General features: G+C 41.0%; 1 protein-coding gene across 4 annotated transcripts in view; it reads left to right on the top strand.

The window, feature by feature from the left end:
• The window catches only part of ANOS1 (anosmin 1), a 188,997-nt gene that overhangs the window by 97,574 nt on the left and 77,913 nt on the right, over positions 1 to 13,510 (top strand). The window lies entirely within an intron of this gene.

Here is a 13,510-nt window from a genome sequence, read left to right as displayed (position 1 = left end):
AGCTTTGCCAGTGGTTAACTTTTTGTGTGTGTGGTATATTTGCCTCATCACTTAGTCTCTATGTATACATAAAAAAATTATATGTATGTATGCCCTCATAATTGTTATTTTTTTTTCAACCATTTAAGAACGCGTTGCAGACCTCATGACTCTTTTACTCCTCAGTGCTTCAGCACGCATGTCTTACTATGGAATTATCAAATTCAGGGAAATTAACCTGGATGTCATGCTACTCCATGTATAGTCTGCATTTAGATGTTCCTGTGGTGCCAGTAATGTCCTTCTTAGCATTGTTTTGTCTGATTCAGGATCTGGCCCCCCATTATGTTTTGCATTTGCTTGTTACAGATCTTTAGTCCCCTTTAGTTTGGAAGCATTCCTCTTTCTTGGTCTTTCATGATGTTAGTGTTGTGTTTTTTTTTTGTTGTTTTGTTTTGGTTTCTTTTTTTTATTTTTTTATTTTTTTATTTAAAAAAAATTTTTTTTTTCAACGTTTATTTATTTTTGGGACAGAGAGAGACAGAGCATGAACGGGGGAGGGGCAGAGAGAGAGGGAGACACAGAATCAGAAACAGGCTCCAGGCTCTGAGCCATCAGCCCAGAGCCTGACACGGGACTCGAACTCACGGACCGCAAGATCGTGACCTGGCTGAAGTCGGACGCTTAACCGACTGCGCCACCCAGGCGCCCCTGTTTTGTTTTTTTAAGACTAGAGGTTTGTTGCTTCATAGAAGGAGCCTCATGGTGGATTTGATTGATATTTCCCGTGGTGATGCTGTGCCTCTCCCATTCCTGGAGACGTTACCTTTGTCGCTTCGTGAAGGCAGTCTCTGCCTGTGTTTTCCACTGTAAAGTTGTGACTTTGTCTTTGTAATGAGTATCTTTTTGATGTGAGAAATAGCCATGCGAATAGTATTTGAAACTCTAGTGCTGCGGTAAAATTCCATAGCAGAAGAACAGGCAGAATATCTGGACGCTAAGAAAGCACGTGTGGTCTTCAGTGACACAGGATTCGGTGACCTGTCTGCCTCCAGAGAGTTAATGATATGCATAATGACATAGTTTAGGTGAGAAAGAGCTACGAGCAGACAATGGTTCTACCTTGATTAATGTCATTTTCCCACTTCCATTGTTTTCTGTTTGTTTGTTTGTTTCTCAACACCTTCACTGAAATCTAAAAAGCTTCTGATGTCAGAGTTCCCTTTATTGTGAGACATAGTTGTGATAAAAGGGAGCCCAGATTTGTAGACAGACATGGTGGGAGAGGAATGATCCTTTGATCGTTTCAAAGAAAGTTGATTTGCGACATGAGATGTCTAAGGCGTAACGTTGTTGTGCTGGGTTGGCATGCTAATCCTCTGTGGTTTAGGCTCTGATGATGGTTCAACTGTACTTCCATAGGATGTCTGCCAAAAGATGTCATTATTTGGGCAAGACCCAGTGCGCTTTTCGACACACAGGATTGTAACAATTTCTATACCAATTTAGAGCTGGAGGGAGTCCACGAATACTTCTAAAGGCAGTCGGGTGCACATATTTTAGGAAACATATTGAAAAAAAAACCCACTTCATCTAAAAACCAGATCTACAGTTTCCCAGAGAAACTGCTGCCATTAATTTAGAAAACAGAAATGGTCTTTGGAAACTTCTCTTGATAGCATTATTATATGCTATGAATCTATACCTGTCTGAAATGAAAAGTTGGATTTTTGTGTGTATTTGTATGTGGAACGCAAAAATTACTCCTTCTCTCCAGGCAACAATGCAGACAAAAATTAAATATAAACTATTACTTGCTTCCCTATTATCCAACGGAAATTGTGTGTGTGTGTGTGTGTGTGTGTGTGTGTGTGTGTGTGTGTGAAAGCATACCATATGTGCTACAAAATGCACAGTGCCCTAGTCTCAGATTTTTCCTTTTGATCCCACCTTCTGGCCACACACAAGAATAATACCACCCCACCCAAACATAGCTGTTGGAATTCTGGCAAAAAAAAAAGAAATGGCACTTTTAAAACAATTATTGGAATATGCTTCAGAGACAGGAATGAAAAGAAATTGTATTTTCTTCTTCAATTAAAAGAAAAAAGGTAGGTATCAGGGAAACAGGAAAGAACTAAAATTCTTTTCATTGGTCCTTTAGATATGGAACAGAACCAGATTCACCAAGCACCTATTTTGTGTAGGTATTTTAAAAGATTGTCTTTAGAAAATTTATTTCAACATGATCTTCTTTGGCAAAAATGTTTGTACTCTTTTCTGTGTCGCAAACGTATGGTTCAGAGAGGTTAAAATAAAGCTCTAATGGGGAGAAAACATGTAGCATGTGGTAGATGAGGAGTTCTCCTCCAGATTAATCTGACTCTGAGGATCCATGGTCTGTCTCTTGTCCGCAGACCTGGCAGGAATGATCCACTTCTGTGCTCTTGCCTCTGAGACCTCTGAAGCTCAACCAGCAGAATTGCACTTACGGAGGACACCTTCATCTGATCACTTTCTCACTGTATTAGAAAACTCTCACTGGAACGGCTATTCTTGTACCCCTTGAACACTGTCTTGTACCCCTACATCCAAATTCTTACATTCTCTAAGCCGAACGTTGGAATTGAAGGACCCGTGTCCGATCATAGAGCCGTGGACCGAAATCCTGCTGACCAGCCATGGTCTCTACAAAGATATTTTAGTTTCTGAATCTGGAGGATGTAGGGTTGGGATAGATGACCAGCAGAGATTCCTTGCCTCTCTAGAATTCTATGTTTCCATATTGTAGCCCCTGAAACATTCTCTGGGACCTTGGTCAATTGATTATTTCCTGTTTCTCTTCCATCTTCAGCCATGCCTTCCTTCTCTTCACCAACATGTTCCAACATTTATATCTCCCTGAGTTCCAGTCTCCTGTTCACAAACAGAAAAAGGGGAGAGAAAAACATTTTTGCTGAAGTATTCAGTGTTGCCATTGTAGCTCTTGAATATCCCAACTCCCCAAAGTCTTGACACTCTAATCTTCATATTTTCTGTATTTCCATTTTCACGTGTAGCATGGATGTTTGCTTATAAACAAACACACCTTCCTTCTTTTCTTCCTTCCTTCCCTCCCTCCCTTCCTTCCTTCCTTCCTTCTTTTCCCTTTCCCTTTCCCTTTCCCTTTCCTTTGGTAGACTTAGAGAACTTGGAGGAAGTTTTTCCTGTGTGTGTAGTTCATAGATTTAGCAGACCTATCACCTAGTGTGACACTGTGGTAGATGAATTCTGGAAATATTTATGAAAGGAATGAACGAATGAATGAATGGTGTAAGAGGAAAAGCAGAGAAACTTATAAATGCCCATCGTTTCTTCAACCTTTCTCCAAAACTCCATGTCCACAATTCCAGTAGCTTGTTGGGCATTCCTTTGTGTACATCCACTGGACACCTTGAACTCCTCACGTGAACCCCTCAATTGTTAAACACCTGCCCTACGTTTGTTTCTCCCACACCCTCCATCTGATGGACACCATGGCTTCCTTTCAGATGGAGGTTAGAAGTGTTGGGGTGTTTTCCTGTTCTCATGTCTCCCTCATGCCTATCTCAAGGCAAACCTGTAACTGTGTCTGGAGCAGCCCTACATTGCCTTTCATGGGTTCACGCTCCTTTTCCTTGTATCCAGTGTTCTGTGCCATCCAGATGCCATATCAATGCTATAAATGGTGGACAGAAGCTTTGGAAGACATTGCAAAAACTGCTCTGCTTTCATTTGCTGCAAGACCTCACTTCTGTAATCCAACTCCTATTTCAGCTCTTTCAGGGCTCCTGGACCCAATGCCAATGTGAGGGGTTGCCCCCCGCCCCGCCCCAGCACCAAGCAATTCCCAGACACCAGCAGCATGTCTGAGAATTAATTCAACTCAATTCGGACATGACAGGGAGGCATCAGATCCCACAGATCCTATGAGTCTGCCCAGCTTGCCTCCAGCTTCATTGGCCAATGCCAAATCCAGACTGGAGATAGATTGGAGATGCTCATGACTCCCTCTTAGGGGCTGACTGATTTCCTAGAGCAGCTCACAGAACTCAGGGAAGCACTTACATTAACCAGTTTATTAAATATATGATACAGGGGGGGCACCTGGGTGGCTCATTCGGTTAAGTGTCAGACCCTTGATCTCAGCTCAGGTCATGATCTTGTGGTTTGGGAGATAGAGCCCTGAGTTAGGCTCTGTGCTGACAGCATGAAGCCAATTTAGGATCTTTCTCTCTGTCTCTCTGTCTCTCTGTCTCTCTGTCTCTCTCTCTCTCTCTCTCTCTCTCTCTCTCTCTCTCATTCTGCCCCTCCCATGCACATGCTCTCTCTCTCTCTCTCAAAGTAAATAAATAAAACAAGCAAACAAAAAGATACAGGATATGAATCAACAGGCAGGTGAAGAGATACATAGGACAGGGTCCCCAACAAAGCAGCTTCTGTTTTTATGGAGCTTGGGGCCGAGCTCTGTGACACATGGAAGTGTTCTGCTTGCCCAAACGTGAAAGGTATCTGGAAAGGATTAAAATAAAAAAACCAGACCTCTTGTGTGTGTGTAGTTTTTTTTTTAAGTTTATTTACTTATATATTCATTTTAAGTAATCTCGACACCAAACATGGCTTGGACTTAGGACCCTAACATCCAGATTTGTCTATTCTTCCAACTGAGCCAGCCAGGTGCCCCAGTCCTATTTTGTTTTTATGAAGGCTCCATTACATAGCCATGATCAACTAAGTGTTAGCTGATTCAGTCTCCAGCCCCTCTCCCCTCCCCAGAAGTCAGAAGGTGGGACTGAAACTTGCAACCTTCTGATCAAGTGATTGGTCCTCCTGTCAATCAGCCCCTGCCCTTTGGTGTGGTGGTGGGGGTGGGCGTTCCTAAAGTCACCTTCATTAATAACAAGACACCCATTCACCTTTATGGCTTTGAAGCATTTGCAGGAACTGTGGACGAAGATTAAATATATCTGGCAAATATATTTTGGTCATCTGAAGGACCAAATATATATATTTTATAAGTCGTTGTATTGCACCAATACTCAAGTTGTCTTAAACACAAAGTGAGGCACGCACCTGTCTGTTCTAGGAGAGTTAGTGGCTTCTCACTGAATTCCAAGGGCCATGCTGCTAGCCTTGTGTTTTGCCACGCCTTCTCCTCTGTTAGCTCTCCTGCACCATATCCCCCCACATCTATCATCCATGCCCCAGATCTGCTAAAATCGCTCAAGTCCTGCTCTTCCTTCTAAGTTAATTCATGAGTCCTCAATTCTATGAAATTCTCTCCAATTTTCCCATATGGAAATACATATCACTTCTTTAGGGTCTTCTGACACATTCTTCTCTTGGTTATTTTATGCTTCATTGCTTTAGACTTATTTGCATGCTTTTCTTCCATGCAAATTATATACTGCTTTAGGGCAGAATGGCTGACACATTTTCCTTCATCTTGGAGACTAGATGAATACATTGCATATAGGAAACACTAATCCTTGTTTGTTGATTTAGCAGATGTTAATTTGACCGGGTTGGATTGTACAGAATGCTGGCTGCTTTGTTTTAACCATGGGTTCTATTTATTTAATGTAATGTAATTATGGGTTCTGTTCCTTGATTATTGGACATGTGTGAAAATTTGAATTTTATACCAACCTTTTGTGCTTCAGGATTTATTGTAATTGCTAGTTAGGTAATATAACTTCCTTTGCTGGTAATGTATATAAGTTAATATAATTTCTTTTTATGGAAGTGTTTGGTTAAATGTAAGGTATGGAAATTTGTGCTAACCTGTCCAGATGGAGGTTCACCAAAGCAGTAGCAATAATTTCCCTCTCTGTCACTACTTTGGCTCGTGGGAGTTGGGTCCCTTCGTCTGTGGTATGAAATACTGAGTCTTATTGGTTATGATTTCATAAGTACCTTGGAATTTGTAACACCTAGGGCATTTTGGAGCTGAATCCTTTCCGAGATCATAGTAATTCCATAATCTTACAGATTTGTGAAGTACTTTTCAGTTTCCAAATCCCTTTCACATACATCATCCTGTGAAGCATTTGTAGCAGGTGGCGTGAACAGCACAGTGTTCTGTAATGGAAGTAACATTCCTTTGAGTGTGCCAGAGGAGGGGTCCGGCTTCCAGTTCCGGAAGTTTCCACCACAGTCACTTCCTTTCTTTACTCAACCTCTCTAAACTGCAGTTTCCTCTCTGTAAAATCTACGAATAATAGTACCTCATTGTATGTACCTCCACAGATCTGTTGTGATGAGGTGCCACTAAACAAATAATTTCAGAAGTGCTTTATAAATCCGTAAAGGGTTCTGGCGCTCTTTGACGTTCAGTAAAATTTCGGACAATAGGAGCAACTGTACTCTCCTGGTGGAGTTAGCGCGTGGAGACCGAATATGTGATTTTCCCACAGCTGTAGGTTAGACACATGGCAGAGATGGGGCTCACACCCAGGCTTTCTGGGCCCCCGTTCTGCGCTGGCTGCATTTCTGTGGTGCACGGGATGTTCCTGAGAATCTGTTCTGGTGTTGGTGCGCTCGGTGCCACATGCCTTGCGAACGAGGCTTGTACACGGCCAGCAGACACAGCCCTCCTGAAGAGTTTATAGTCAACTGGAGATAGTGTGACTTTAGTACAACTCATAGTCTCCATGAAAAACTGAAAAATAAAATGTGAGAGGTCTTGGGGAATGCTTGAGTTGCAGACGGGGAATCCATGTGTGCTGTGTATGTAGCAGTGGTCAAAAGCAGGTGGTTTGAAAGAGCTGTTGGTCAGAGTGGACAAGGACAGAATAGACTCTCTTTTTTTAATTTTTTAATTTTTTTAATTTTATTTATTTATTTTTTCAACGTTTATTTATTTTTGGGACAGAGAGAGACAGAGCATGAACGGGGGAGGGGCAGAGAGAGAGGGAGACACAGAATCGGAAACAGGCTCCAGGCTCTGAGCCATCAGCCCAGAGCCTGATGCGGGGCTCGAACTCACGGACCGCGAGATCGTGACCTGGCTGAAGTCGGACGCTTAACCGACTGCGCCACCCAGGCGCCCCCAGAATAGACTCTCTTTAAGGAAGAAATATAGTAACTCAGTGGAAGTTGAGGGGTCTTGCTTTTGGGGAACAGAAAAGAGACCAGCTTCATGGCAAAGCAGGTCATAGGAGGCTGAAGAAGTTGGTTACGCAGGATTTGCTGGTTGACCAGATGTTCTGTATGTAAATCTATATATTTGGGGCTTAATTGGATAATTACTGTCTAATTTTGTCAGAGAACTCACATTCTCAAAACCATGTCTTAGAAGGATGGATGTGACCAGAACATGTAGAATTGTGGCATAATTAGAGGTGATGGTTCTGAGTTAACATTTCCTTCCTCTATCCTGGGCCACTTGTTTCTCAGGATCAACTCTGTTATTACGACTAATCCACTGCATTTCCGTTGCCCTTTTTTTTTTTTTAAAGAAATTTCTCAACCTCAGCACTATTGAATTTGGAGCTAATTTTTTTTTATCACTTTGTGGGGGGTGGTGAGGGGGGTACTGTCCTGTGTGTTGTATGATGTTTAAGCAGCATCCCTCGCCTCTGCTTGCTGGAAGCAATTGTTACTTGTCCTCACTTGTTACAAACAAAACTATCTACATATATCACTAAACGTTCCCTGGAAGGACAAAGTTACTCCCATTTCAAAACCACTTACTTAGAGCAATTAAAATAATGTATCTAATATTTTATGCTGTAAGGAAATAGCAATAAAATTACCTACACAGCGCTGTGCAATACATTTAGAAGTCGTAAAGGTTTACATAGAGTAGGTATCCTGGCATCTCTGAAGTTTCGCATGCTGGGCAGCTCTGGCCGAGAGCTAGAAGGCAGTGAACAGCACTGTGTCCTAGTCATTGGGCGAGCTCTCCACTTTACGATTCTTTTTGGTACTCCCACTAATAGTAACTTATTCCTCCTTCACTCTCACTCATTATCTGCTTGGTCCCTGGGCATCTTTGAGTGTCCCAGCTCCAGGAACTGCTTATAAAAACATTTTAACTCATCAATAACTTTGCTTAACAGATGTTTATTGAGCTGGTACTGTACATGAAGAATCTTGTAGTAAATGTCCCAAGGATTCAGTGCTCAGTGCTTACATTTTAGTAGAAGATCGTGTGTACAGGTTTTGTATTACTGTATGTCAAAATATAAATGTAATACAGAATTATCACCTAAGGAAGTGATATTGTAACTGTGTCTTTCTCAATGAAGTGAAAAATAATTGATGCCTAAATTCCAGGTGATGATCTATGTGATTCGCTCTGTCGGCTGATTTTTTAAAAATTTTCTCTGAATTTTGAAGTTTTTCTTTCTTTGCGTGAAGCAGTAACGTGGGAAGGCATAATTTCATGGAGTTGATCATCCTAAAGTGTGAAAGCTTAAAACACTTGCTAAAATAGTAACTTGTTGTTGTTGTTGTTTTTTGTCATTTGATCAGGGTACTTATAGTTGTGATATGTAGTAAATTCCAAAGCAATCGTCTGCTTGTAGTAACCTTTTTCTCATGGAAATGAGATTTCAGTCTGCCTTCTTTGACAAACCTTTTTTTTTTTTTTTTTTAATCTGGAGAAACAGGATGCTTTTTCTTGTTTGAAGTGTGCGAGAAATGGTTGGGCTTTTGTTCTCCCCCTCTCTGGCTTTTATTGCAATCATTCTACCTGGCTAAGAGCACTCTAAAGAAATAGAGCTTTGGCAGATCTATCCTGCAAAGATTTACTCTGATTTCTATATCCAGGCTTTTCTTGTCAGATAGTTTTCACAGAGGATTATTAAAAGAAAATGTTGGTTGGCATTAATAACATTTCGTGATATATCTTTAGACACTGATGACTACTGGTTATTGGAAATAAGGCAAAGCCTGCAATTAAAATAGAACTTTAAATGAATTGCACATACTGATGCTGCACTTGGCAGATAGACTTCAGATTAACAAGAAGACAAGTGCGTTATGTATTGCTTCCATTAGCATTTCACAAGTAGGCCTGTGTTTGGAAATGATATTTCTTTCGTATAAGGTATTTGTTCCACAGTGTCAGGAATTGGATTATGTGGAATTGTGGAGGTCTCAAAGGATTGAAACTTAAAAACACTTTTTTAAAATGTTTGTTTATTTTTGAGAGTGAGAGAGACAGAGTATGAGTGGGGGGAGGGGGCAGAGAGAGGGAGGGAGACACAGAATCTCAAACAGACCCCAGGCTCCCAGCTGTCAGCACAGAGCCCGACGCGGGGCTTGAACCCATGAACTGTGAGATCATGACCTGAGCCAAAGTCGGACACTCAACCCCCTGAGCCACCCAGGCGCCCCAAGGATTGAAACTTTTTAATGCACTGATGTCTGTAGTTGTGACAATGCAGCTAAGCACGTATGTAGTATCGTGTTTTCACAATTTACATGTTTGGTAATGATCCAAAGCTAGAATGACGTAATTTTGAGACATTGTTAGCCACATTGCATCGAGCAGTTTTACGTGGAACGGATGTTCTAGGTTTCCTGAATGAAGTGACAAAGACTTCGTTTGTAAGTATAGCTGAACTTGTCTTTCTGAAAAATGCCTAGACCTTATGGAGTGGTCCTCAAACATGATGGGGCATGTCTTCAACTGAACAAAATCTCAAGGTATCCTCAAGAGTGCCATTTATTATCCCCAAATGGTCTTGAGAAGGAATTAGGTCTACATATACTTAGTAAATGACTACTAAACTTTGTGGCTAGGAATCAATGCCTAAAAACATACAGAGAGCTCTGAGGATAAGGAAGTGGATTTACCTTCAGGAAACAAGACTGACTCTTTAAGGAACTCGTAAAATATGTTGGGTAGACAAGTTTTTAAACAATTTCATTGCTGTTAGAAACCGGTGTTCTTTTAGAACTGTTATATTGGCAAAACCTGTGATTTGCTTTAATATGCTTGGGAGGGGTGAACACCAGTGAACTGGGGACAAATTCGTGCAGGCCATAGAGAAGTATCATGAAAGAGCTCAAGTTTTAAAAAATAAATACGGGCGTTTGTGGGGCACAGTCTGTTGAGTGTCCAATTCTTGATTTCGGTTCAGGTCATGATCCCAGGGCTGTGGGATGGAGCCTCATGTCAGACTCTGTGTGTGGAGCCTGCTTGGGATTGTCTCTGTCTCCCTCTCTCTCTGCCTCACCCCCCATGCTTGCAGGGTCTGTCTCTCTAAAATAAATAAAAAATTAGGGGCTCCTGGGTGGCTCAGTTGCTTAAGCGACCAACTTCGGCCCAGGTCATGATCTCGCAGTTTGTGAGTTCGAGCCCCATGTTGGGCTCTGTGCTGACAGCTCAGAGCCTGGAGCCTACTTCAGATTCTGTGTCCCCCCCTCTCTCTACCCCTCCCCTGGTCACGCTCTGTGTCTCTCTGTCTCTTAATAATAAATAAACGTTAAAAAAAAATAAAGTAAAAAAAAATTAAGATTGAGATAACTGAAAAATGAATTGTTCCTCTGCAACACTAAAGAATATAAAATATTCTTACAAGAAATAGGTTTTTCTTAAAAAACAAAACAAGAGACATTGTGAACTCTCTTTTTCCATCGAATCCTGTAGCCGTTCTTTTTGCTCCCCTAGCTTTATTGAGATTTGATTCACAGTGTTGTAGAAGTTTAAGTTGTACAATGTGCTGATTTCTTTTTAACTTTTTTTAACGTTTATTTATTATTGAGTGACAGAGAGACACAGAGCGTGAGCAGGGGAGGGGTAGAGAGAGGGGGAGACATAGAATTTGAAGTAGGCTCCAGGCTCTGAGCTGTCAGCACAGAGCCCAATGCGGGGCTCAAACTCACAAACTGCGAGATCATGACCTGGGCCGAAGTCGGACGCTCAACCAACTGAGCCACCCAGGCGCCCCACAATGTGCTGATTTGATACAGGTATCTCTTGAGAAAGGTATACCACAATAAGGCAGTTCTTTTTAAAGTTTAGTAAACTTCAGAATTTCCCGGGAGAATTTGTTACAAGGGATTTCTGGGTCCCCATCCCAGAGATTCTGACTCTAAGCCTAGGGGCAGAGGCTGTGAATTTGCATTTCTGATAAACTACAAGATGAAGTTCATGTTATCAGCCAGTGATGACAGTTTGAGCACTTTTGTCATGACAGATTGATAGTTGACACATGGACAGCACTTTGTTTTCATATGTATATATATTTTTTGATGAAAAGAAAAAGACAATGGATACCTGAAAATTAAGTGTCACCATAGAGTCTTACGGTCTAACTTTATTTATTTATTTATTTATTTATTTATTTATTTATTTATTTATTTATATATAAGTGTTTATTTTTGATAGAGAGTGACAGAGAGCAAGTGGGTGAGGGGCAGGGAGAGACGGGGACAGAGGATCTGTGGAGGCTGTGTGTGGTCAGCACAGAGCTCTATGTGGGGCTCAAACTCATGAACCCTGAGATCATGACCTGCGCCTAAATCAAGAGGCGGACGCTTATCGGACTGAACCACCCAGGTGCCGCCAAACTAGATCTTTATTTTAAAAACACAGGGGTAGGTGACTACCAAGGACAGTGAAAAAACACTTTCAGTATGTATCCTGAGTTCTAGAGTATGCATATCTGGAATTTAACTGAGAATTTTGACCTCAATTGAAAACTTTGTCAATAATGAAATAACGATCATAGATAAAATAATAAGGACCTTATGGGTGCCTGGGTATTTAGATGACTGACATTTAGCTACATAACTGTTAATTTTTTTGAGAGAGAACACGTGTGAACGTGTGAGCCAGTGGAAGGGCAGAGGGACAGGGAGAGACAGAGAATCCGAGCAGGCGCAATGCCCAGCACAGAGCCCACTGCGGGGCTTAATCTCTAGCCCCTGAGATCGTGACCTGAGCTGAAATCAAGAGTCAGACACTCAACTAACTAAGCCACCTAGGCTGTTAATTTTTACTAATTAAAACTTGCTTTAAAACATAAAGTTGAGAATCAAATCTCCACTGTATTAATGTAACATTTTAATTTCAACCATGAGGACTGGGTGTTATCTCTTATGTATTACTATATGTTATATAGAGTGTATATAGTATTATATATTATTTATAGTACTGTATTTTATGTGGTATATGTAGTGTATATATAGTGCTGCAGTATACATCAATGTGTGTGTGTGTGTGTGCGTGCGTATAGATACATAGATCCATGGTATAGTATATATAAAGTATGTAGTATACATGTAATATATATAGTACTATAACTTATATATTATACTAGTGTTATATATAGTAGTAAACTATATTATACATGTATATATACTTTATCCCATAATCTTTATTGTTACTTATATAAATATGTATACATTTCATATATAATATATACTATTATATGTGCTGTGGATTATTATTAATATTTATTATGATGGCTGTTATTGAACAATGGAGCCTAGCCATCACCTCTGATGTGTTTAAATATATATATGGTGACAGATTTTATACAAATATTCAGGCTTTATTATGTATTCTGAATAGTTTTTTAATATTTTTAGGTTGAATTTATATATTCTTTATATTTATTTCATAAGTCTTTATGTTACAGTGTATTCAATGCATTTTGGCAGAGTAATTGGATACATGTTCATACTGGTAGACCCATTGAGCTGAAGGCATTAGTTAACAAGTACCTATTACATATACTTAACACACTGAAACTTCACCCAGTCACCTGCGGGAGAACATATAGAAATAGAGAAAAAAGGGGTGCCTGGGTGGCTCAGTCGGTTGGGCGTCCGACTTCGGCTCAGGTCATGATCTCAGAGTTCATGGGTTTAAGCCCGTGTCGGGCTCTGTGCTGACTGCTCAGAGCCTGGAGCCTGTTTCGGATTCTGTGTCTCCCTCTCTCTCTGCCCCTCCCCTGTTCATGCTCTGTCTCCCTCTGTCTAAAAAATACATAAACATTAAAAAAAAATTAAAAAAAGAAATAGACAAAACAGGCCCATGTTGCCAGTTGAAAACAAGTCCATGGTAGTTTATGAAAAAACAAAATTCATCTGTGACAACAACCTGTAGAAAACATTTCTTCTGTCCTTTTTTTTAAAGACTTCGTTTTTATTTTATTTTATTTTACTTATTTTTTTTTCAACGTTTGTTTATTTTTGGGACAGAGAGAGACAGAGCATGAACAGGGGAGGGGCAGAGAGAGAGGTAGACACAGAATCCAAAACAGGCTCCAGGCTCTGAGCCATCAGCCCAGAGCCCGACGCGGGGCTCGAACTCACGGACCGCGAGATCGTGACCTGGCTGAAGTCGGACGCTTAACCGACTGCGCCACCCAGGCGCCCCATTAAAGACTTCGTTTTTAAGGGATGTCTCCATCCAACGTGGGACTCAGACTCACAGCCCCGAGATCAAGAGCTGTGCGCCCCACTGACCCAAGCCAGGCAGGAGCCCCTAGAGAACCTTTCTTACTGAATACAAATACTTGTCATCTAAATAGTGTTCTGCCTGGTGGTG

This window comes from Prionailurus viverrinus, chromosome X (assembly GCF_022837055.1).
Source record: "Prionailurus viverrinus isolate Anna chromosome X, UM_Priviv_1.0, whole genome shotgun sequence".
Classification (NCBI taxonomy): domain Eukaryota; kingdom Metazoa; phylum Chordata; class Mammalia; order Carnivora; family Felidae; genus Prionailurus; species Prionailurus viverrinus.
Note: the sequence above shows the minus strand (reverse complement) of the source record. Positions and strands in the feature narration are given on the sequence as shown.